The 27,227-nt window shown below is 33.7% G+C and overlaps 1 protein-coding gene across 2 annotated transcripts in view; it reads right to left on the bottom strand.

Annotated features, from left to right (window-relative positions):
* LOC101891093 (uncharacterized) overlaps positions 1-27,227 on the bottom strand; it is a 622,803-nt gene that overhangs the window by 20,454 nt on the left and 575,122 nt on the right. Inside the window, exon 8 of one of the 2 annotated variants that reach the window (XR_009344233.1) lies at positions 6,025-6,107. The exons of the other annotated variant lie outside the window; for it this stretch is intronic. The gene's annotated coding sequence lies outside the window, so the exon portion shown is untranslated. The remainder of the gene's footprint in view (positions 1-6,024; positions 6,108-27,227) is intronic. 2 annotated transcript variants of the gene reach the window in all.

The following is a 27,227-nucleotide window of genomic DNA, read 5'->3' as shown; positions in this document are numbered from 1 at the left end:
TGTGTAGAATTTCAGACAATGTCATTGAAAAATATCACTAAAATCATCAAAATACCGAATGTAGGGAGATCGTAGACCCATATAGACAATTCTTTTTCAGGGATTAAAAGAAATCTTTTTGACGAATTTCAGACAATTATATGGAAAAATGTTCCTAAATTCATCAAAATGCCGAATATAGGGGGGAACCGGGGAGTAAAGTTCCCACAAAAAAACTCCTTGTGTAGAATTTCAGACAATTCCATTGACAAATGTGCCTAATATACAGACAATTCCCTTTCAGGGGGTAAAGTTCTTACAGAGAACATCTCGTGTAGAATTTCAGAAACTAACATGAAAAAATGTGCCCAAAATCATCAAAATGTCGAATATCGGGGGTACCGTTATATGGGGGGGATATACGATATCGTGGACCTACATAGACAATTCCCTTTCAGAGGGTAAAGTTCTTACACACAATTTCTTGGGTAGAATTTCAGACAATTCCATTTAAAAATGTGGCTAAAATCACCAAAACAATAAAAAATTGGTGTGATTAGACACTGCGATTGACATCTATTGGCTCCGCTGGATTTGTTGCCGGTTATTAAGTCCTTTTATAAACGTATTGAGGGCTTTGCTTGAATAAGTTTATGTTAGCCGACTTAGAGCCGCGTTTCCAGCTTCTAAGCCTCCTAGTTTGTTCAGCATCAAGGACTGTGAAGTTTCCTTGAATTAGACCTGTAATTTGATATTCTAATGTTGATACATCTCGTTTGTCGGCGTCGTGTAAAGTAAGGCATTACCTACAATTTTGTTTCTAATTATGTTCATAATACCGTAGTATTTTGGAGTACCTTTCAGATTTTCGTATATTTTTAGAATTCTTTTCAGACTCATACTCCAAGAGTTAAACTCTCCCGGTTTGCTGAAAAATTCCCTTAGACATTTTATCTAAGTCGCCTATATTACCTACCTATCAATAGATTGATCTACCGCGTTTGTTTGAATAGCGTTCGAGTAATGTAGTTTGTAGTATCTAAGGTAATTGGCTATTGACAATTTCCAGAATAATTGTTCAAATATCCGTTAAGTTTATTTGTCCTGGTTCGTGTCTGTTAGGTTGGGAAGGATTTGTGGTAGGTGCATTTAAGATTGGTTGTTGGGCAAACTTTTTGGGATTTGCCATTGTACTTAACAGATTATTTTATTCAAATGTAATTTAAGAATTTTCACACAGAGATTGTGTTTTTGATTTTTTTTTACTTTAAGATTTGTTTTTTTTTTTTTCAACAAGGAGATTGAAATTGTTTTTATTTTAATTATATAGTGCTTCCATTTTTCAAAAAAGTCCACAAATATTCTCCTCCCCGTATGTTTTGGATTATATACGGTATATTTTATGTATATTTGTAATTTATTGTAAATATGAGTGATAACTTACGATAGTGTCAGCAAGGACAAAAATGTCATCATGGTGGGTATTTCTATTGCAAGGCTGTTATTAGTAGCAGGTTGCGGGGCTTAAAAATACTGTAAAATCCACAATCAGCTCTTTTTAAGTTCTTTGTTCTATAGACTTGTTTTTTTTTTCTTTTAAATAACACATTTTTTGTTTAACAGAATGTTACTAATTTCACTTGGGTTTTTTCACAATCTTCTATAAGTTATACTTAAAAAAAATTCTTAGTATTTTGATTATTTATTCGCAGTTGAATCGGTTTGTGTGCACGCGTACTTTTTCTTAATTTTTACTAAAGGGCATTTTCTTTACACTTTACGCGACACTGATTTGCTCGTGCGCCAGTTAGACCTTTGTTCGTTAAGGTCTTAAAAAAAATTGAGATCAACTTGATCCTCACGCGACACTTTATCGAAAGAACCGCGGGCTCCTTTTAATCTTGTAAGTTTCAATTGTCGAAATTGAAGTTACTGCTGTCTTTTATTAAAAAACTTTTTTTATTTATTGAAATCATCATTATTGTTTTGCGGCTGATCAAAGAGTGATTAAAATCTATATTATAATTTTTAAATGAGAATTCAATACTCAAACTAATTCGCTTACTTAAAAAATTTATTTTCCATTAAATCATGCACTCTGCAGCAATGCGATGTGATGACATCTGCCAGTACCTTTTTCTTTGTATATATTATTACGTTTTTGTTTGCCCATCTAGTTGGGCAAATTGTTGTTGATGGTCTATTGTCACTTCTATAATCGTCATTATTGTATTACGGTCGGGCCAGCCCTACTCCACTATGCATATTTATTAAAGCAACCCGTAACAAATAAACATTTGCATTAGGAATTTATGTGAAGTTTAAAACAGTAATAATATGAAATCAAAAGGAACTAATATATGGAGATATAATCTACTCCAATCACTTCCCACTTATAGATTCCATGATATAACTTTGAGATAACATATATATCGAGCTACAGCTATATCTGAAGTGATTTTTCACGTATCACGTCGTATCTGTTTCTAGGCTAAATGCGGTGGAAAATCCATCCTATTTGGGGTGATATTATACATTTGGTGCACAATAAAATGAAATCGAATGAAGATATACATGCGACCTATATCCACATCTGAAGACCTAAGGGAGACTTAAATACCAAATTAGATGACCCATATATATGGGAGCTTTACCTATATCCGAACTGATTTCCATACTTTATTTTGGGCTGAATTCGATTGTGTGCACCAATTTCCATCGTATTTGAACTAATTTTTCACATTTGGCGCACAATAGATTAAAAATCGGTCGAAGATGTGTATTGGGGATTTCTCTAAATTTAGACTGATAATCACCAATTTCAATAGGGACAAACTAACTTCCTTGTGCAAAACAAATTGTTTATAGAAAAATTCCTCTCAAACTAGCAATGAGTTTCTACAAGAGTACATGGTTAGTCGGACGGACATGAATGCAGATTATCATTCTATGGAGATTATCGAACTGCGGTCTATATAGTTTTCCTTGAACGTTGATCGGAAAAGACAGTTTTTCCAAAACTTATATTTTTAGGTTTAATTAGGGACTAGAGCTCTTTTAGCGGATCGATCTGAAAATTTTAGTTCAGGTACTCTTGAAGTTTAGAGTACAACGGCATACTTTTTTTTTCTCGGGGAAGACCATACTTCGAGAATTAAGGGTCTCTTAATTTCTTTTATTGCGTAGTGAATTCGCAGTGTTTATAAGACCAACCAATATGGTTATTAAAGTGAAGCTCTACCGCCCCTGATAACAAATTCCGGCTACTTACTACAACATGATATTTTAATAGGAGATTTATTCGAGTGAAATTTTCACATTTATCAAGTAGGTTTTGTCGTATATTACCTGTGGATGTGGATATGTTCAAGGTACTATGGATATATACTGGGTACAATAAATATGAACGAGTAAAATGGTAGTTGAGTTTGGCCAGTGCGAGTTTTATGCTCTACACCTTTGAAAGTGTAGATAAAATCGTCAAAATACCGCATATAGGGCTATATTCACAGAGGGGCTTATTGAAACGTTGGCCAATATAGAATATCTTCAAAATTTACCTGACTGCAGAAAAATTCAGTTTTCTGTCACATGCCGTTTGGATCGCCTTAAAATCATACTCTTACCAAGAATGTATATAATTTGTTGGGTATAAAACGACTTAATATAACCATCATACTGTATACGGTGGAGGGTATCAAAACACAACTCTGATTATATAAAAACACAACTCTCATAGTGAAAAAAAAAGTCTGGGGGTATAAAACACAACTTCAAATTTACTATCAAATGAATCATATTGTTTTGATTAATAACACATTTCTTTTAATAATTTGATTTAATAACATTTATAATATATCACACATGTATATACTTTGCTTTTACTTCTTCTTAATTCTTTTTCTACATGTACAAAAGCAGTTGTAATAAAGTTATGTAATATACATAAATATAACTTGTCAATTCATATTTTATTTGTCTCAAAATTGTGCGATATGGCGTTTATAACATTTTATTTTAGAATTTACAAAATATTGTAAGTTGTGCTATTTGGAATAGTGTCTTCACTGCTCGCTTTGATACAGACGGAATAGAGTCACAACAAAGGACTTTTAATACATTCAACCAGCAGAACTAACTCATCACAAATATTTTATTTAAAAAAGTCCAAATAAAAATGGTTTGAAGAGGAACTAAAATTTTAAGTCTAACAAGTAAAAAAGCTGTAATTTCGGCGGGCCGAACTTTTAATACCCTCCACCATTTGGTACAAATTTGGCAATTTCCAAAAAATAAAATCCGTTAAAAATTCTGTTAAAATCTTAAGAATACCGAATTCTTCTACGACGACGTGGACCTGCATAGGCAACTTTTGTCATAAGTTATTACAACATTTAAATGCGAAACTTGAAGAAAAATCAATTTATAATGTAGCTAAAATCATTAAAATACCGAATATGGGGGGTACCGTTATATGGGGGCTATACGAAGATGTGGACCTGCACAGATAATTTTCTGTCTTAGGCTGTAGTATTTATTACGAACTTCAAATGCCAAATTTGAATTAATTCCGGTGAAGAAAAATCAATTTATAATGTAGCTAAAATCATTAAAATACCGAATATGGGGGGTACCGTTATATGGGGGCTATACGAAGATGTGGACCTGCACAGATAATTTTCTGTCTTAGGCTGTAGTATTTATTACGAACTTCAAATGCCAAATTTGAATTAATTCCGGTGAATAATGTCGCTAAAATCATCAAAATACTGAGTATCGGGAGGTACAGTTATATGGGGGCTATATGATAACTTGGACCTACATGGCCCATTTACGAACTTAACCTGCCTACTGGCAAAATATACATGTGTGCAAAATTTTAGCCTTCTCTCTCAATTTGTTCTAAAGATAGCGTGATTATAAAAGACAGACAGATAGACAGACGGACAGACAGACAGACGGACATGGCTAAATCGTCTTAGAATTTTACGCTGATCAAGAATATATATACTTTGTTGGGTCTGACATGAGTATTTCGAGGAGTTACAAACGGAATGACAAAATTAATATACCCTCCATAGTATGGTGGAGGGTATAAAAATGGAGGGAATAAAAATAAATTGAATAATTTAACTTTAATGTACGTTTAAAACATGCTTTACGCAATCCAGTAATTACAAGTGTACATGAATGCACCATTTTTTCTTATGGTGTGCCATAACTTTATGTCCACCACTGTGGGTTCTATTTATTTTGGACACCACTGTAGCGGAGCGGTATGCATTTGATACATACACACAAATAAGTAAACAAGCGGGAGAATATTGTTTAATAGTTAAGTTAAAACACCCTTCACCAATTACAACTTGAAACATTAAAAAAAATCCGAAAGTACCGTTTAAATGATGACCTTTATACGTTGGCTATACGAAGACCTGAACTTCATAAGTAATTTTTTGTCATAGGCTGTAGTACCCATTAAGCTCTTCAAATATAAAAATTTGAATCAATTCCGGCAGATAATGTCGCTAAAATCATCGAAATCAAGGGAGATACTGTCAAATGAGTGCTATACGAAGACGTGGAACTGCATACGATTTTTTTTTCGTAAGCTGTACTACCCGCTACGAACTTCGAATACGAAATTTAAAAACAATTCCGGTGTCGCTACAATCATCAAAATACCTAATATCGGAGGGTGCCGTTATATGGGGACTACACGAAAGTGTGGGCCGCCATGGTCCATTTACGTGCAAAATGTAAGCCTTCTAACTCAATACGTTCGAAAGATAGCTTGATTACAACAGACAGACGGACATCGCTACATCATCTTATGACTTTACGCTGATCCAGAATAAATAGACTTTGCAGGTTCTATCTTGAATATTTTCATAGAATGGTGGAGGGTATAAAAAGGTTGGCTGTTATGTTGCAATTTTTTTTTATTATGATTCGAAGTTTGCAAGTTTAAAGATCACCACGTACTAACACCCCATGGAGATAAAGTGAAAACCGCAAATAGTGCTAAATAACCTAAATACTTACCGTGAAATTAATCTGTAGCAAGTAACAAAGCAGCTAAGTTTTGCCAGGTCGAACTTTTCATACCCTCCACCAATCGAAAGGATCTTAACAAAAAAATACTTCGAACAATACCGCTCATATGAAAACTTGTATATGGGGAATATACGAAGACGTGGTACTGGATAAGTAATTTTTTTCATAGGCTGTAGTAACGATTCCGAACTTCAAATACGAAATTCGAAACAATCCCTGTGAATAATTTCGTCAATATCATCAAAATACTGAAGAAAGGGAGGTATCGTTGTATGGGGGCTAAACGAAGACGTGGACCTGCATAGACAATTTTCCATCATAGGTTGTAGTACCCATTACGAACTTCAAATACGAAATCTGACACAATTTCGGTGAATAATGTTGCAAATATCCTGGACATACTGAATATTTCGGTGTAGTGTTATATGCGTTCTATATTAAAACGTAGACCTATATAGAAAATTCTCCTCCAGGGTGTAAAGCATGCAGAATATCGGGGGGCAACATTGTATGGGGTTATATGATATCGTGGAAATTCTCTTCCAGGGGGAAAAGTTCTCACAGATAGCTCCTTGTGTAGAATTTCAGACAATGCCATTAAGAAATGTGACTAACACCATCAAAATACCGAGTGTCGGGAGGACAATTCTTTTCAGGGGGCAAAGTAGTCAGGAAGAACTCCTTGTGTACAATTTCCGACAATTCCATTGGGAAATGTGGTTAAAATCATGAAAATACCGAATATCAGGGATTCTGTTATATGGGGGCTATACGATATCGTGGATCGGTATAGCACATTTTCGAACTTGACCTGCCTGCAGATAAAAGACAGATCAGTATAGTGCAGTCAGATCAGTTCCTATCTTTATTCGTTTTGACTCTAGCGTGATTACAACAGACTAAAGGAGGGACAGTGCTAAATCCTCTCAGTATTTTACGCTAATCAAGAATATACATAATTTGTTGGGTCTAAAATTGTTACTTCGATGAATTATAAAAGGAATGACGAATTTAAAATAACCTGTATACTATGTATGAACCTATGTGAACCTGCATGCGAAATTTTTAAATACGAAATTTGTTACAATTCCGGTGAACAATGTCGCAAAAATCGGGAGATACCGTTATATGGGGGCTATGCGAAGACGTGGATATGTATGCATGTATGCAACATTTTTAGCCTTCAATTTCAATGCGTTCGAAAGATGGCGTGATTACAACAGACAGACGGTCTACTAAGACTCTGGGTATCAGATGGAACATCTCAGGAGATTGTTCAAACATACAAGGAATGAAGTCTTATCTGCAATTGGCAAATTATTCTTGTTGGCCAGTACCAAGTTAACATGCATGCAATAAGGTTGGACAAAATCAATGGGATGACACTCTCAAACTTATAACTTTAATAAATTGGCAGAATTTCGTTAAGGAAACTGAAAATTAATACACACTCTTACAACTCCCAGATGTATTAAATACATTCTAAGCCATCAAATTCAGATTCATGGTTTTTGTGATGCTTCAGACACCGCATTCGGCGCTGCCTTGTACAGTGTTGAATCATTTCACTTCGCGGCTAAGACTAGGGTCGCCCCTAATTAATCCATTACATAATTACAAACATTCAAATTTCGAAAATTGAGTCTAGCTGTCTTACTATTGGGTATGGAGCACATTTGTAGGAAACAGAATTTCAGAAATTATAGAAAATGTTGGAGATGGTTGATGGCGTCATGTTGACTCTGAGGCTGATGTCGCAAGTCGTTGATGCTCACCGATCAATTTTTAAACACATAATTTGTGGTGGCATGTATCACAATGTTTAAAATACCAAAAAAGTAGTTGGCCTTTGAATTACATTCCGATAGACACCAATTTAGAAAAGAAACCATCTAAAGTATTGAAAATTACAACCATTACTGGTAATGCCAAAAAGACCTTATAAACAAAGACCCTTAAAAAAATGACTCACAATTACACTGTGCCTACAGAGTGTATGTTTTTGTTATGCACTATTCCAATCGACACTTAAAAGCTAGTCCCTATGTTTCTCAAGAAGAGACTCGATATGTTAAACGTCTAGTTATCATTGTTGCCCAGAAATACTATTTTGAAAGTGAATGACGGGCTGACTTTGAAGGAGCTTTTAATGTAAGAAACTTCACAGTTCGTGTTTGTCTTATTACAAAAGGATACGTGCGCGTTTTTTATGTTTCAATACCAAGGAAATTCACTTAGAAGCAACCAGCGATCTTTCCATAGAATCTTTTTAGCAGCCTTCGCTAGATTCATAGGTCGAAGAGTGTGTCCCTCCTGTATATATTCAGACAACTGCACCAACCTTATAGGTGCCACTAAATATCTAAAAAGGCACAAAGCAGAACTCTTTAAAAAAATTTATACTCAAGCCTTTGTCAAAATGTCCATCAAACTTCAAAGACACAAATGAAGTTCACTTAGATATTCATATTTCCATGTTATTATGTTAAGGGAGTAATTTCTCTAGGGTCTTCACTAGCAGAGCTCAAGGTTATTGAACTTAGACAAGCTTCTTTAGGAATCAATATTGTTGTGAACTCTTGAAAAGTGAAATTAAGACTTGTAAAGCTTTTCCGTAAATGAGTTTTTAAGGATTCAACGTCGACCTCCCATGTGCGGAGCGCCAGGAGGAATAAATTTCTGATCTAAGGTTTGATGGATATTTTGGTTAAGGCTTGAGTATAAATTTTTTAAAGAGTTCTGCTTTGTGCCTTTTTAGAGATTTAGTGGCACCTATACATTTGGTGCAGTTGTCTGAATGTATACAGAAGGGACATACTCTTCGACCTAAGAATCGAGCGAAGGCTGCTAAAAAGATTGCATAGAAGATCGCTGGTTGCTTCTAAGTGAATTTCCTTGGTATCGAAACATAAAAAACGCACACGTATCCTTCGAAGACACAAATGGAAACATCAAATAGACAATTTAAAGGATGGTGACCTGGTGGTCATAAAAGATGACCGGGGTGGAGGCTGGTCGGGGTCAAAACTTACCAGGGGTTTATAATAGCTTTAGAGTTGTAGACATCAAAACTTACCTTGGGACTGACAAGTTGGACCCCCTTTAGTTAAAAAATTTAGTTATTCCTTCTCTCTTTTTATTACAGAAATTGTGACATACCTCCCAAACGAAGAAGATGCGGAAGTGTGACCCCCAAATTGGCGTCAGCAACATAAATCGCCCACAACAACAGCAAATAACACCAAATAGGCGTAACAATCAACAGCCACAACATCATAAGGAACGTTAAAGGCAAGATCGTCAAGAACAACGACGAGAATCAAGATGCGGATCTGGGCAGTGAGAAAGCGGTCGAGTTTCTGACGATATGCATGCAGACTCTGTCAGGAAGACCACTCCATTATGACATGCCCCAGGTTTTGAGAGCAGTCTGCATTTCAACGCTATGAGACTGTTAAGCGGGGAGGGTGCTGCTGAAACTGCCTAGCACGTAGCCACCTAGCGCCCGCCTGCACGAGTCTGATGGGCTGTCGCAGGGGCGATATAGGCACCACACCTTGACATTCTACAGTCGGCAGCCATAGTTGTGCAACCTTTTGCTTAGGACTTAGTATTCGTCCTCACTGCCATGGTGCGTGTCGCAGCCGAGGTCATAGACGAGTGGAAGACTGTAGGAGCGCTCATATACAAATGACAAACCCCTACTCCGAACCTCTACTATATGACACAACATTGTTTCTAAATTTGATTAAAATTTCGTCTCTTCGTAGAGTTAAGCCTTAGAACGATGAAGAAGGTCATAAAATTGCATCTAAGGCTTAACTCTACGAAGAGACGAAATTTTAATCAGCTGGTTTGTTAATTATTACTGTGTCTGTTTCCACATTTTTGATTAATTTCCCAAAAGAAAATTTTTGTTTTAGTTTAAATTTTTTTGAAAAATCAATTGTTGTTCCTTGGTAATGGAATCAGTTGAGAGCGGCTGGACTGATTTGCAAAAAGAAAATATTGACCACGCCTGCTTTTTCGCCAACCATTATCTAAAATCTTTATATTTGCCAAATAATGAAGATATCGGGTTGAAATTTATTTCTCGAGATACTGTTGACTTTCCATCCAGCCCTATGTATTTATTTTGGTGCTGAGGAACTGACCACACCTACTTTTAAATCTATATGTATTAAAACCAAATGTCGCTCGTTAGTAGATGAATCAGTTTAAACCGGCTGGACCGATTTAAATATTTTTTACAAATGTTTGTCCTACCCCGAGTTAGGTTTTTATGCAAATAAAAATTGACCACTCCCACTTTTACGCCCATTTTTTTCGATTTACTGAAAAACCTTATATTTTCCAATATAATAAAGATATCTGTCCTCCAATATAATATAAAGATACTATAAACAATTATAGTTACACATCTACTGAGAACGGCTGGTCCGATGTGACTCAAATATTGTTTCGCTTATTTGTGATTGGATTATTGGAAAGTCGAGAAACTGATTAAATCGAAAGTTGTTTTTTGATATAGAATTTTGTGTATAATTGTTTCAGAATACCATTGAATGAATGAATGCCCTTCTTATTGCAAAATTCCGAACAAATCGCGAAATTTTTAAGCATAGTTAATAGTTATTTCCGGTATAGACTTAATAACACTGAAAACTTTAAATGTCAATTTACAATTCATTCGGTAGAAATTGTAACAAAAACATGCAGAAGGACGAATGTTTAGTAGTAGTATCATAACTAAATGAGACGGCATATTCCAATCATCCTAGAAATATTGTATTAATTTTCAAAGATTAACCTAAATATTGCGCATTAATTGCGATTGCGGACGGCTGCACACACACGCCGATATTGTTTAATTTACATAGAATATTATCCTGATCAAGAATACATACGACAAAGAGGGCAAAACAATATACTTTATAACATGTTCTTCTAACATAGGCCATATGCATTTTTAAATTCCAAATAGTCCATAGCAGTGTGCACATGTATGTACGCCGATGATGTACAAATATTCCTAAGCACTCATGTGAATCATGCAAGACAATCTGTACTTAATTTAAATGAGGATCTTGACAGGGTTTGTAAGTGGGCTAGTCCAAATGCCTCATAATATACACAAATAAAAGACTGCAATTGAGCCAAAAATAGAAATAGTTACGCATGCCAAAAACCTGGCGGTAGTTTTTAACCCTAGTCTAAGTTGGGCAAACCACATTACCCATGTGGTTGGGCAAACCTACGGAAAACAACGAACTTTATGGGTAACACATTCTTATACACCTCTTCACATTCGGCGACTTTTGGCTAAAACTTTCCTGGTACCTGTGTTGATATATGGCTCTGAAGTTGATGTAAATTATGACTCCATAAGTCGACGAAAGTTAAACGTGGCTTTTAACAAAGATCAGCTTATCTCTTCAATAGAATAACAGATCCAATAGAGGTAAAAAGATTATTTCTTTTAGAAGGAAAAACTGTGTACCTGAATGCCAGATCTTTATTGGGACAGTTCGTCTCTGGAATACTGTTCTATCTGACATATAAAGCATCTGTAGATATACACGTGTATATCTTTAAAAATGGCCTTAATCTCTTAATATGGAAACGATCACTTAATATAAATATAAAAATTTTCTCTTTTCCATACATTGGTCAAATTGTTAACATTAACTAAACAATATGTGTAACTTTTTGGTTCAAATTATGTATTTTATTGTATTAGTTTAAGTTGGAAATGTTTATAATATTTGTACCCTGTACTGTAATTTATAAGACATTAGTCTTGTTGTGCAGGAAGAAAAAATTATATGCCTACTTTAAAAAATTTTTGACCTTAATAAAAATCTAAAATTTGAAAGAGACCATGTAATTGATGCCATCATTTTCATTTGACATAAATAAATAGGTCCTTATTGCATTAAATTGCATTTTATTTTAAGATTAGTAATTTAACAATAACTTTGAAAGATTCAATGTAGTTTTTAAGATATTACAGACAAATATTTTTTTGTTTGCATTTCCTGTCTGTTTGAAATTCTGTGAATTTTGAGTTTACAATGTTTTCTATTTCATTATACAATATTGCATATAGCCTTTTTTTGGCTATATGTCTAGTGTTCAATACTTGTGTATGTGTTTTGTAGCTTTAAATCTTGTACTTTGTTGTATTGTGCACTTGTGTATTTATTAAAGTGACAGAGTCTGCTATTGTTGGCGAATTCTTTTAAAAAATCCTCCTTTTAAAATTAGGGCTACTTGTCTCGCATTCGTTTTCGATTTTTGTCAAAACTTTTACCAAGGGAGTAGATTTTACACAAATTCAAGATATGTTTGACATCCAGCACACATTATTTGATGTAGAACTTTACAATTTGGCTTATTAGTTAGTATTGCTTTGTAGTTTGTATTGCCAAAAATAAATTAGAAAAATTATATTGAAATCGGGTCAGATTTTGATATAGCTCCCATACATATTTTCAGCCGATTTCATGTATTTGATACAATAAGCAAGCTGTGTACGCCACATTTCAATGAAATTTGGAAAGCGTGATGGAATTTGTCTAGAAAATAATTTTGCAAATTATATTGAAATCGGTTAGTGTAACGTAACGAAAGGTTGTCATAAACGTATTTTAACGTAGCACAAGTACTGAACGTATCATAAATTGATATTTAATTGAAATAAAACTAGTAATACAGCAAATAATATAAAAAAAATTATTTATATAATATATTTTTATATATTAAATATTTATTGACAAATAATATAATTATACTTCAAACATTTTTGAAATCTAATTGGAGTAACTTCATTTATTTATTATTTAATAAATAAATTGAATCAATAATGGAGTCATTAAGTTGTTCGTTAAGTTCGAATATGAAGCGGACAACCTTTTGGGCGAATGCACCAAATTGAGAAATATGCCAGAAAAAGATTTAAGCGATTCTTTAATAGAAACAAAATTAGAATCGCTTGACGAAGATTGGCAAAATTTATGTAGTGCGTTTGAGAGCGTATTTTTTGCAGGGACAGAGGATGAATAAGATAAACAGTATAAAATAAAGGTAAAAAAAATAATAAAGTCCGTCGGAGACAATTACCAAATGACTAAAGCTAGTTTATTAGAAATATTAAAAATCGAAAGGCACAAAGCCAAACGAATACCGCTAGAGGCGAGGTTACAAATCCACCATGTCGGAGATTTGTATTAATGTCCCACCTTGTGACACTCAAGACTTCTACGGAAGTTATGAAGAATGGCCAACATTTAGAGATATGTTTACGGCTATTTATGGAAATCATCCCAGACTCACACTAGCGGAAAAGCTTTATCATTTGCGCAATAAAACTAAAGGTGAGCCTGGTAGAATTGTAGATCGGTACCCTTTATCTGATCAAAATTTTTCGTTAGCATTTGAAGCATTATCGGTGCGATACGAAAATGTTAGGGTACTAGTTGATAACCAACTGAAGATATTATTCAATCTTTCTTGAATCTAGCAAAGATATTAAAAGAATTCAATCGACAGTTTGTGACTGCTTGGCTATATTGAGAGCTCATTATATAAAGGTGGACCAATGGGATCCAATTTTAATATATTTATGTTCAACTAAGCTTCCGGTTGATCACTGACACTATAAGAACAATCGCTCGAATCACATTCAGAGTTACCAAAATGGTCACAAATGGAAGATTTTCTAAAGAACAAACATCGGGTTCTAGAGCGAATAGATGGTCTCAGAAGTCAAACAGCTTCAACTTCATTTAGTAATGATCATATATCGCATCAAAATGCTCATTCGACACAATCAAACAGATGTGTCAGGTGTTATAAGAACCATATTTTGAAAAATTGTATTAGATTTAGTAATATGACTGTTAATCAGAGAATAGAGTTCGCAAGAGAAAAGAGGTTGTGTAATAATTGTCTAACAAGTGGACATATTTCGCAGGAATGCGAGAGAGTGCATAGGTGTATGTTTTGCAAAAAGAAGCATCATACTAAATTGCACCTACAAAGTAATATGCAAGAGAGATCTATACAACCAAAAAATGTAACGAGGGATAACCAAACACCTAACCACCTGGAACTATTTACTGTTAGAGCGCTTATTGACTCTGCTTCTAAGCGAACATTTATAACCCAGTTGATGCAAACTTCAATAAAAAATTTAACAAGCTTGCTACCGATACAAACAGTAGTAATTTCTAACTTAGAAACTATATAAGAATTAAAATTAGCAGACCCTGGGTTTATGATTCTGCCAAAGCCATGTTATCCCACAAATAATATTGGAAGGTATTAAGAAGAAAATATTGGGAAACATGATAGCTCAAAATGTGTCAAAAAAGCAAAGGAAATTTGTTTAGCTTCGGTTGAAGTAGAAGAATGTAATGAATATAACATTAGTTCAGCATTTAAGAAATTCTGAAAAGTCAATAATGTTCCAATTGCTACAGATTCGGACATCTATTGTGAGGAGTTTTACGCCAATACGACTTATCGTCGTTCAGATGGAAAGTTCGTTGCAAAATTACCATTTAAAGATGGACTTCCTAATAAGAATAAGAAAGAAGCAATATGAGCATATGGAAGCAAAATTAAGAAGAACTAAAGAAATGGAAAAATCGTATAATGATGTCTTGAATGAGTATTTGTCATTAGGTCACATGAAGCCCACAAATTCAAAAGAAATTTGTAATGATGGAAAGTATTCTTCATATTATTTACGACACCATGCTGTCTTTCGACCAGAAAGTACAAGTACAAAAGTGAGAGTGATCTTTAATGGATCGAGTAAAACGAAAAGCTCGTATTCCTTAAATGATGTTTTGCATACAGGGCCTAGAGGCGCAGAAACAACTAATTGATACATTGCATTCGGCAGGATTTCCGTTGAAAAAGATAACGGCAAATCATCCGAGTTTGCTTTCAAACGTCCGATCAGAGGATTTATTGAATGAAGAATTTTTGAAAATTGAAGATATGAATTCAACTAAAACATTAGGTATTCGGTAGTATGCCCGACTTATTTTCTTATAGTATGAACTCACTAGAGGTGACTGGCCAAATAACTAAAAGGAAAATCTTGTCAACATTTTCGAAACTATTTTACCCAGTAGTGTGGTTAACGCCTTTAATCGCACAGGCTAAAATTTTGTTGCAAGACCTTTGGTTAGAAGGCATTAATTGGGATGATTAAGTGTCATTATCCACATTGATTAAATGGAAAGCAAGTTTTTGAAAAAAAAAAATTTTGCAAATTGATTCAATACAAATCCTAAGATGGAGTAATTTTTCCCTAAAGGGTACAATTCAAATACATGGTTTTTGTGATGCATCTGAGAAAGCCTACTGTGCTGCATTATATATTGAAAAAAATAAGTTTACCAAGACTAGAGCTTTGTGATACTGTATTGCTCTCATCTTTGGTAAAATATGTTGTCTCAAAATTGAGTGTTAAGAATTGTTTTGTTCATTTATGGACAGATTCAACAATTGTATTGGCATGGTTGCAAAATATCCATCCACATGGAATACGTATGTTGCAAACAGAACTGCACCAATATTTCAAAATGTTGAAAATTGTAAAAGGAGACACGTTTCTACGAAGTGTAATCCAGCAGACGTTGGAACTAGAGGTTCCAATACTGAAGATTTATGTAATAATTCGCTATCGTGGAATGGTCCAATCTGGTTACTTAGTCCTGAAAATAATTGGGCAAAATCAAGTATAATTTTACAAGATCCACTAAAACAACGAAAAGTAGTTGTACAGTGCGCACCAATTATTGATAAAGACACCTTGATAATAAACAGGTTTTTTTCTTACAACAAACCACTGTGGGTTGTAGGATATATATTTCGTATGAAGGAGCGTCAATAAAAAATGAAAATTCTGAGTTGTCAAATTGTAAGATTCTGTCTCACAAGGAGTTAAATCATGCAAAATTGGCACTTGTCTTTTTTACATACGTTGGAGCAAGTTTCGTGGGCCCATTTCAGATTAAGGCAGGCTATTTAAGAAATTCTCCTTATCAAAAGTCGTATGTTTGTATATTTTTATCCTTTTCGACTAAGGCGATCCACATCGAAGCTTGTTCAGCGTTATCAAGTGAAGCTTTTCTTGCGACATTTTCGAGATTCATAGGTAGAAGAGGGTTGCCCAGATGTTTAATGTCTGATAACGGCACAAATTTTGTAGAGGCGAATAATATACTTATGAAAGAATACCAAGAGTATCTCAAAAAATGATCGACAGAAGTTTGTGAAAAGTATGCAGTTAATGGATTCGAATGGAAATTTATCTCTCCCACTGCTCCACATATGGGAGGATTATGTGAAGCAGGTGTTGAAAGTTTTAAATCCCATTTCCAAAGGTAATGAAGGATAGAAAATTCAATTTTGAAGAATTTTCAACGATTTTAGACAGAGTTGAAAGTGTCTTAAATACGAGACCTTTAACACCGTTATCTGAAGATCCAGAGGATTTGGAAGCTTTAACAACAGTGCACTTTGAGAGGAGGGTCACTGATATTTGATACAGAAATGCCAACGGAAGATTTATCACTTATAAATCGGTGGGAAAAAGTTAATGCTCTTCATCACATGTTCAGCAAGAGATGGAAAAAGGAATATATCCAAGAGCTGCATAAGCGATATAAATGGCAGTATCCCCAACGGAGTATGAAGGAAAATGACATGGTTTTGATTAAAGATAAACTTTTGGCATCGAATGACTGGGAGATGGGACGAGTATTAAAAGTGTATGAAGGGCATGATGACCACGTAAGAATATTTGATGTAAAAACTACAACAGGTATCATATCACGTCCAATTGTTAAATTGTGTGTACTTCCAGTCAGTGGTTGTTAGTAGAAAGTAGTGTATGTGTTTCGAAAATATATAACTCTGACTAACATGTCATGCCTTAAATTGCACCCCTTTCGTCTGTTTTGTCTTCTATTTTTACATTAATTGCAGTTGTATAATCATGAATATGGGCCAAATGGAACAATGCAGGGTGTGCCTTGACATGCATCCATTGAGATTTTGCACAGCCTTCAAGATGATGTCTGTGAAGCAGAGAGAAAGCGTAGCACTTTCCCGAAAGTACTGCATTAATTGCTTGGGGGCAAAATAATTTTGTCCGCAATTGTTTATGGCCAGGCAATTGTAGAATGTGTGGTGCTCGGCACAACACCCTGCTTCGCTATTCATCACAACCAACAAAAATAGAAAGTGGCGAGTGGAACTTCATCATTGGAAACCTAGCGGCAACAAGATTTCATCCATACGCCAATCAAAGGGACATACAACGCCGTCAATAATAACAAATACTGAGTGATCTGCAAACACATTATGCACCAGAGCAGATTAGTAATTCAACAAATTCACAACAAGAAGCAAAAATGACTTCAAAAGGAAGCCAAAAAACTCCAGAAGAAGAACTATCAAAAAAAAAAAAAAAAATCATCAACAACAAACTGAGCAAGATGACAACATTTCGGAAGGTTAGATTAGATAGAGTTTTAGATGTGCTGGAGAGCATAGCGACTGCATTATCAGTTGCACCAGTGCAAGGGTCCCGGCATATCGAAATGGACCTCATCGACCAGGATAAATGATTAATCGATGAGGTCCCCTCACCACCAACAATAAAAAAGCACTCTTCTTCTTGGTGTCTAAAGAAATTAAAGTGTCGATCGCCAGATCAATCAAAATTTCGATTTACAAATAAATTCACCGCCAGTGTCAACCTTTTCAATTTGAAAGTGTATTTTAGTGTTTTATTTGCAGACAACAAACGTAAGTATCGTTAGAATACTTGTTGTTTTGTTGTAGTTTGCAGATTTATATATTGTTGTCCGTCTGGTTCAACAATAATCTTCAATATAAATTTGCAAACTACAACAACACAACAAGTATTCTGACGATACTTACGTTTGTTTGTTTGTTTGTTTAGATCCAGGCTCTGTGCAGGTGTGTCAATAACTTTGCCGCAATTATATAGAAACCACATGCGCCTCATATGTGATTTATTGTAAATAGTGGTTTACCGCCGTTTAAAGCCCCAAATTTTTTCGCACTCTTATGTAAATGGGTTTTTTAACATATCAAGATAATGCGGTGCATCCATTGTAGTTTCGATAAAAGCTAAATCGCCGTCACCTTGGCTGGATATGCACCCCCAGAGCATGACGGACATTTTTCCAAATTTCACAGTTGGAATTATATTACAATTTTGCACCGATGTTGAGAACTTGCGCCACACCCTGCCTGGTCCATCGTTGTAATACAAAATCATTTTGGTTTCATTGCAAAATATGACGTTGTCCCAGTACTCCCCTGGTTGCACAATATTGATTGTAGCGAAAGAAAGACGTTTCTCTGTGTTTGTTGTAGAAAGAAGAGGTTTTTTACGAGCTGCTCTTGATAAATATTTATTTTTCAATATGATTTGGCGAACAAGAAACAACAACTCGAAACTCTTCCTCGAGCTCTCTTGCAAGTGTCCTGGAGAAGTTGCACTTTTTCCCAATTGGTGGTTGTAGTAAATAAGCTGAATAACTTCAAATCATAATCTTTTGCCTGGCATTTTACGAAACATAATTCTTTTCATCACACATCATCGCACACACAAAAACTATTTACCATCAATTAACTGATTCGATCATAAAAGAGAAGCATTTGCGTGCAAAATATATTGAAAAAGACCATTCAACTGAGCCATCATTTCCATTTGACATAAATAAATAGGTCCTTATTGCATTAAATTGCATTTCATTTTAAGATTAGGAATTTAACAATAACTTGGAAAGGTTCAATGTAGTTTCTAAGATTTTAAAGGTAAACATTTTTTTGTTTGAATTTCCTGTCTGTTTTAAATTCTGTGAATTTTGAGTTTACAATGTTTTGTATTAGATTATACAATATTGCATATAGCTTTTTTGTTTATATGTCTAGTGTTCAATACTTGTGTATTTTATTTGCTGCTTTGAACTTTGTACTATGTTATAGTGTGCACTTGTGTATTTATTAGAGTCACAGAGGCGGAGTTGTGCTACTAAAGTCGCAATTTTCAACCTTTATAAAAACTGCGATTTTTGGTGAATTCTTTTAAAGATTCTTTAGAGTAGATTTTACACAAATTCAAGATATGTTGGACGTCCCAGAACACAGATTTAGGCTTTCAGACAATAGATGCTTTCATCAAAGACGGTGGAAAGAAGTATCGTGAACCAAATGACAACACTTTTCCATAAGTACATGTGCATTAATTGCCAATACTTTAACAGTTTTCTCTTGAGTGTGGTTTCTTCGATTATTTTTCCTCAATGGCAGTCCATGTTTGGACTAGTGAATGTGTATATATATATGTATACACTGGTAGCCCAAACTAAAGCAACTTAAATCGCAAAGACGATAAATGTCCTGTAACTTTTACAAAAATAAACAAATCGTAATTATTTTTCCAGTTTTAAATGAGGGGTTTAATTCACTTTTAAGAAACTAAAAATAAAAATAAAAAAATAATTTTGAATGAAAAATAATATGTGGAAAACTAAAATGACCCAATTTTTGCTTGGTCAAAACTAAAGCAACTTTTGATTTTTTATTTTAAAATAATTATGTTTTGGTTAGTAGTCGATAGCATAACCATTATTTTTAATAGCAGCTGCACACCTACGAGGCATTCAATCTATAGCACGCTCAGTTTAATCCTTTGGTGTGCTTTCCCAGGCACCCCGAATTCTTTAGAAAATGTTGTGCTTATTTATTTCCGAATCTCGCTTGATCTTCCTATCTACGATACTCCAAAGGTTTTCTATGGAGTTTAGGTCAGGTGATTGTGCCGGCCATAACAAAACATCAATTTTTGACTCTCGCAACCAATATTTGACAAGTTTCGATACAAGTTTGGGATCATTGTCATGCTGAAACACCCAAATAAGCCGAATATTTTACTCAGCGTAGGGGAACAACGTGATGTCCAATACATTTTTGTAAACAAACCGATCCACAACTTCCTTTATTTTATGGATAGGCCCAAGTCCATAGAAAGAACATGCATGCAGACCAGCTGCCACTACCCGTCTACGCACTGATCTCGAGCTTATATCCAGTGATTGCTCTCTCACCAATCCATTTGAACTCTTAAATTGTTGATTTTTATTTCTCTCACAATTTGTGGATCAGTACGGGCTGAAGTTTTTCACGGTTCAAATTTGGATATACATATATATATATATATATATATATATATATATATATATATATATATATATATATATATATATATATATATATACTAGCTGAACCCGGTGCGCATCGCTACCCCTTTTGATTTTATATGCATTCAAAATTTTATTTACGAATATATGTTGGATAAAGAAAAACAAATTTAAAAATTAAAAAAAAAATATTGCACTAATTTAATGCGTTAATAAACAAAATCATTACAAAAGCAGTAACATGACATGCATACACGAAGGGTTTGTCCTTTGGATTTATTTATTTCATAGCAAATACCAAGCGTGCAGGAAACTGCAATTTTTTTAAGTAGAGTGGCATTTCTATTGCAATTAGTGAATTCGAGATAGCAACATACTTCGCTGTAATAAGCGTATTTCAAATAAATTATTGTGTTGTTTTTTAGTGTTAGCCTAAGGCGTTGTGGGTCAATGGTTCTTATTAAAATCATATCCCAATCTGATCCGATTTAAATATAATTTTAAAAAAATTACTTTTACACCAAACTCCGCCACACCTTTCATATTTCATTGAAATTGGTGCGTCAAATATGTGAAATCGGCCGAGAAGATATATATGGGAGCTATATCCAAATCTTAACTAATTTCCAATTAATTTATCACATTTATTATTATAACCAAATTCCGCCACACATTCTGAATTTCATTGGAATCGGTCATATATATCGTGTTTGGTGCAGAATATGTATGAAATCGGCCGAAATATATATGTTAGCTATATCCAAACCTCAACTGATTTCAATATAATTTGGCAATTTTTGCTGGTGCCAGATTTTGTCTCTCTCGCTTTGGGCGCATCAAATATTTCATTGGAATCGGAAATACGTATCGTGTTTTGTGTATCAAATATGTGAAATCGGCGGAAAATATATATGGGAGCTATATCCAAATCTGAACCGATTTTAATACAATTTGACTAATTTATTTTCTAATCAAAATCCCGTTACTTAATCTAAATTTCTTTTGAATCGAACATACATATCGTGTATGGTGCATAAAATACATGAAATCGGTCGAAAATATATATGAGAGCTATATCCAAATCTGAACCGATTTCAATATAATTTGACAAGCAGATACCAAGCGTGCAGGAAACTGCAATTTTTTTAAGTAGAGTGGCATTTCTATTGCAATTAGTGAATTCGAGATAGCAACATACTTCGCTGTAATGAGCGTATTTCAAATAAATTATTGTGTTGTTTTTTTTTTAGTGTTAGCCTAAGGCGTTGTGGGTCAATGGTTCTTATTAAAATCATATCCCAATCTGATCCGATTTAAATATAATTTTAAAAAAATTACTTTTACACCAAACTCCGCCACACCTTTCATATTTCATTGAAATTGGTGCGTCAAATATGTGAAATCGGCCGAGAATATATATATGGGAGCTATATCCAAATCTTAACTAATTTCCAATTAATTTATCACATTTATTATTATAACCAAATTCCGCCACACATTCTGAATTTCATTGGAATCGCTCATATATATCGTGTTTGGTGCAGAATATGTATGAAATCGGCCGAAATATATATGTTAGCTATATCCAAACCTCAACTGATTTCAATATAATTTGGCAATTTTTGCTGGTGCCAAATTTTGTCTCTCTCGCTTTGGGCGCATCAAATATTTCATTGGAATCGGAAATACGTATCGTGTTTTGTGTATCAAATATGTGAAATCGGCGGAAAATATATATGGGAGCTATATCCAAATCTGAACCGATTTTAATATAATTTGACTAATTTATTTTCTAATCAAAATCCCGTTACTTAATCTAAATTTCTTTTGAATCGAACATACATATCGTGTATGGTGCATAAAATACATGGAATCAGTCGAAAATATATATGGGAGCTATATCCAAATCTGAACCGATTTCAATATAATTTGACAAATTAATTTTTGCTCCCAATTCCGCTACTTATTTTAAATTTCATTACAATTGGAAATACATATCGTGTTTTGTCCACCAAATACATGAAATCGGCCGAAAATGTATATGGGAGCTATATCCAAATCTGAACCGATTTCAATATAATTTGGGAAATCAATTTTTTTAGATAAAATCTATTACACGTTTCAAATTTCATTGAAATTGGGGATACATAGCGTGTTTGGTGCATCAAATGCTTGAAATCGGCCGAAAATATATATGGGAGCTATATCAAAATCTGAACCGATTTCAATATAATTTGACAAATTTATTTTCGGATCAAATCCCGTCACACATTCCAAATTTCATTGGAATCGAACATTCATATTGTGTTTGAGGCATCAAATGAACGAAATCGGTCGAAAATATATATGGGAGCTATATCCAAATCTAAATCGATTTCAATGAAATTAGACAAATTTACTTTTGTACCAAATTTAGTCACTCATACCGAATTTCATTGAAATCGGACATGCGTATCGTGTTTGGTGTATCAAATATATGAAATCGTCCGAAAATTTATATGGGAGCTATATCCAAACCTGAACCGATTTCAATATAATTTGGCAAATTTGTTTCTGTTTGAAATTCCGTTACGCATTCCAAATTTGGAGACTGTATCTGTAACGCATCAATAGATATGTGCATATAAAATCTAAATTTTTGGGAGCTACCTCCGATTCTGATGCTATATCTCCAAATCCAAGTGGAATTTCAGAAATTTATATATATAAATATATATATATATATATATATATATATATATATATATATATATATATATATGTATATATATATATATATATATATATATATATATATATATTTATATATATATATATATATATATATATATATATATACCACATTTAGTCACTCCTACGTGTTTGGTGTATCAAATATATGAAATCGGCTAAAAATATATATGGGAGCTATATCCAAACCTGAGCTGATACATTTCTGTAGTATCGATTCCGAATTTCAAATACGACATTTGAAACAATACCGGTTTATAATGTGGCTAACAACATCAAAATACCGAATAAAGAGAAGTACCATTATATGTAGCCTATACGAAGACCAATACCAAATAAAGGGAAGTACCGTTATGTGTTGGCTATACGAAGACGTGGACCTTCGTAGACAATTTGTCATCATAGGTTGTAGTATGCATTTCGGCGAATAACGTCTTGTCGAAATTTCAAACAATTACGGTCTATAATGTCTCTCGTATCATTAAAATGCCGAATATTGGGAGGTCTCATTATAAGGGGCATACAAAAACGTGAACCTACATGGAATATTTACGATCTTCACCTGCCTACTGGAAAAATACATGTGTGCAAAATTTTAGCCTTCTATGTCAATTCTTTCGAAATGTTGCGTGATTACAATGGACAGGTAGATATCAATAAATCGACTTAGAATTTTACGTTGATCCAGAAGGCACATGTATATTCTTTATAGGGTCTAACAAAATATACGAAGATATCGAAGAATCGCGGAATATAACACAATAGAATTTATAGGGTGAAACGGACATTTAAACAAACTACTGAAATTAAAGATCTGTAGGACAAACCCATCCTTAAAAATCTTAATATCTACTGGGCCAGATGAGTTTGGGCCTCAACAAAACACAATTCAAAAAACTTTATTTGTGGTGTCCATTACTAATCCAGTAAAGGACTAAGAATTATTTGCGGTCACCTGTGCTGGTAATTGTGCTAGCAGTATTCGAACCAATAAGGTGGATGGCAAATTACTCACAAATAAATTAAAGATTTAAATAACGTCAAATTAACCGATATTTTCGATCTACGAAAACCTTGGGTATTCACTAAAATATATTGAGATATCGTTACTTTCACTATTCCAAATATGGACTGCCATTGAGGAAAAATAATCGAAGAAACCACTCTCAAGGGAAAACTGTTAGAGTATTGACAATTAATGCACATATGCTTATGGAAAAGAGTTGTCCTTTGGTTCACGATTCTACTTTTCACCGTCTTTGACGGAAGCCATCTATTGTCCGAAAGACCTGTTGTGGGACGTCCAGCATATCTTGAATTTGTGTAAAATTGGTAAAAGTTTTGACAAAAATCGAAAACGAATGCGAGAGAAGTAGCCCTAATTTTAAAAGGAGGGTTTTTTTAAAAGAATTCACAAAAAATCGCAGTTTGTCAAAAAGTTTGAAAATTGCGACTTTAGTCGCACAACTCCGCCTCTGTGACTTTAATAAATATACAAGTGCACAATACAACATAGTACAAAGTTCAAAGCTACAAACAACATACACATGTATTGAACACTAGACATATAAACAAAAAATATATGCAATTTTGTATAATCTAATACAAAATATTGTAAACTCAAAATTCACAGAACTTCAAACAGACAGGAAATCTAAACAAAAAAAAAAAAAAAAAAAAGCAACATTGAATCTTTCCAAGTTATTGCTAAATTCCTATCTCAAAATAAAATGCAATTTAATGCAATAAGGACCTATTTATTTTTGTCAAATGGAAATTATGGCATCAACTGCATGGTTTTTTTAAATTTTAGATTACTATTAAGGACAAACATTTTTTAAAGTAGGCATAGAATTTTTTTTCTTCCTGCATAACAAGACTAATCTTCTACATATATATAAAAATCAATTGTTGTTCGTTGGTCATGGAATCAGTTGAAAACGGTTGGACCGATTTGCATAATTTTTCGTAGAAACGTTCATCATACCCCGAGTTAGGTTTTTAAAGTAAAAAATATTGACAGCGCCTACTTTTACGCCCACAATCTTGATTTATCTAAAATATTTATATTCGCCAGATAATGAAGATATCGGTTTGAAAATTATTACACGGGATACTGTTGACTTTCCCTCCAAACCTAGGGATTTATTTGGGGGCTAAGGAACTGACCACGTAAACTTCTAATCTATCTATATATATCAAATAAAGTTGTGTTATTTGCTACGCTTATAACTCAAGAACCGTTGATCTGATTTTAACGATTCACACAAAATCGAAATTGTCTCTTGGAAGAAATAGATAAAATCCCAAAAAATCGCGTAAAAATGTGAAATTTGAAAATTTGCATTTTGACTTGTGTGATGTACAATAATAATGTTTTATTTTGCATGATTTTTTCCATTTTGACTTACTATTTTGGAATGTACATTTGTAGTGTTTTTTTTTTTTTTTTTTTTGAATTGAATTCTAATGTGATGTGTAGTCTTTTTGGGTAGTATAAAGCGACGACAAATATGGAGTGGTGGACCTAAATAGATGATGTCAAAATAATTTAATGTGGTCAAACCAAAGTTAAAGGATAATTACTTTTTTCAAAATTGCTAAAAAATCAAAAAAAGAGCATTGTAAAAAACTCTAAAATCGGGGAAAAATAGAGAACATTTTTTCAATGGAATCAAATTTCAATAGTAAGGACCAAACTTCGTAAGGACCTTTAAACATTCGCTGTAAAAAACCTGCGAACAAGTTGAAGATTTTTTTTCAATGTTACAATGTATATGTTACAAATGGAATGAAAAAGTTTATATACCCTCTGTTCATGCGAAAGTTTGATGATCTGGTCACCCTAATTCAAAAGCTAAGTTTCGCGCGCACTCGTAAGTTGTGCTTGTGTTGTAGCGCTCAATCACTCAATATGTCCGTTTGTGTCCTCTCTGTGGTTTCCGATTTTCCTTTGTTTCAAATAAAATCACTTGTTACCTTAACGTCAACCACAACTGTTTGAATTTGGTAAGCGCTATTCAAATCTTCAAATTTGACTTCTAAATAAAGAACCAGAATTGTTCTTTCAAACAAAACTGATACGCTCGTTTTATTTCCTTTCCTTTTTCCTTATCCACATCTGCAAAACGAGAGTAAAATATTTCGAATTCCACGGAATAGTATTCTGTCCAAAACAGCAGTATAACCAGCTTTCTACTCCACAGAAATACCCATATTTGGTATTTACATTTGGTCCATTCGAACCGGAATTAACTGCCGTGCCAAAATTGCCAATCATCCATACTATCCTCCTTATCCATTTTCTCCATCAAAATCAAGGTAAGTTTGTGCTTTAATCATACAAAAGTGAAATTCAATAGTGCGATTCAATATCCAAGTGATTAACTCAAAGTGCGTTTTGCCGTCAGCAAATTGATATTTTCCTTTTTTTGTTTCTATCAACGCACAGTGTTCCGATTTTTTAACTCCAAAGTTTAAAGTTAAAATTACTTCCAAATCATCATAAAATATTTAAATTTTCCTTTAAATATTTTTAATCGAATTTAGTTGAAAAATATTTTTCCTTCCATTAATATAATTTCAATTATTTCCCCGTTTAAATTTCCATTAATTTAAATAATATTCAAATATTTCTTTATTACCAATTCGCGACAGTGTGTTTATTCTTCATATTGCTATTTTTCTATTTTGCCGCTAAACCATTTCTACTTGTTTGTGTGTTTATGCATATTATCCATCTCCGTTTTATTCTACCACTGTAGTTGTTGTTGTTAGAGAGATTCCCACTACTGGATATTCTCGTCAGCAAGCTAACTATTCATCCACACACACTACTATCATTCCTTGTTGGCCGCTGCACTATGGGTTTTTTTACGTTTATTTTGGCATAAACTCTAATTTCAAAGCTATTGAATTGAAATTTGGTTTGTATGCGTTTTTTATGCTTCCAAGATGACCTACCAATTTTCATATGATTTGGGGCACTATTTCATATAGCTGCTATATAGCCGATCTGACCGATTTGACCCAACTTTTTTGTTTATGAAGCTATTGAAGTGAAATTTGGTTTGTATTAATTTTTTATACCCCAAAGATGACTTACGAATTTTCATATGATTTGGGGCACTATTTCATATAGCTGCTATATAGCCGATTTGGCCGATTTGACCGATTTGACCCAACTTTTTTGTTTATGAAGCT

This window comes from Musca domestica, unplaced genomic scaffold, assembly GCF_030504385.1.
Source record: "Musca domestica strain aabys unplaced genomic scaffold, Musca_domestica.polishedcontigs.V.1.1 9, whole genome shotgun sequence".
In the NCBI taxonomy this organism is placed as follows: Eukaryota; Metazoa; Arthropoda; class Insecta; order Diptera; family Muscidae; genus Musca; species Musca domestica.
Note: the sequence above shows the minus strand (reverse complement) of the source record. Positions and strands in the feature narration are given on the sequence as shown.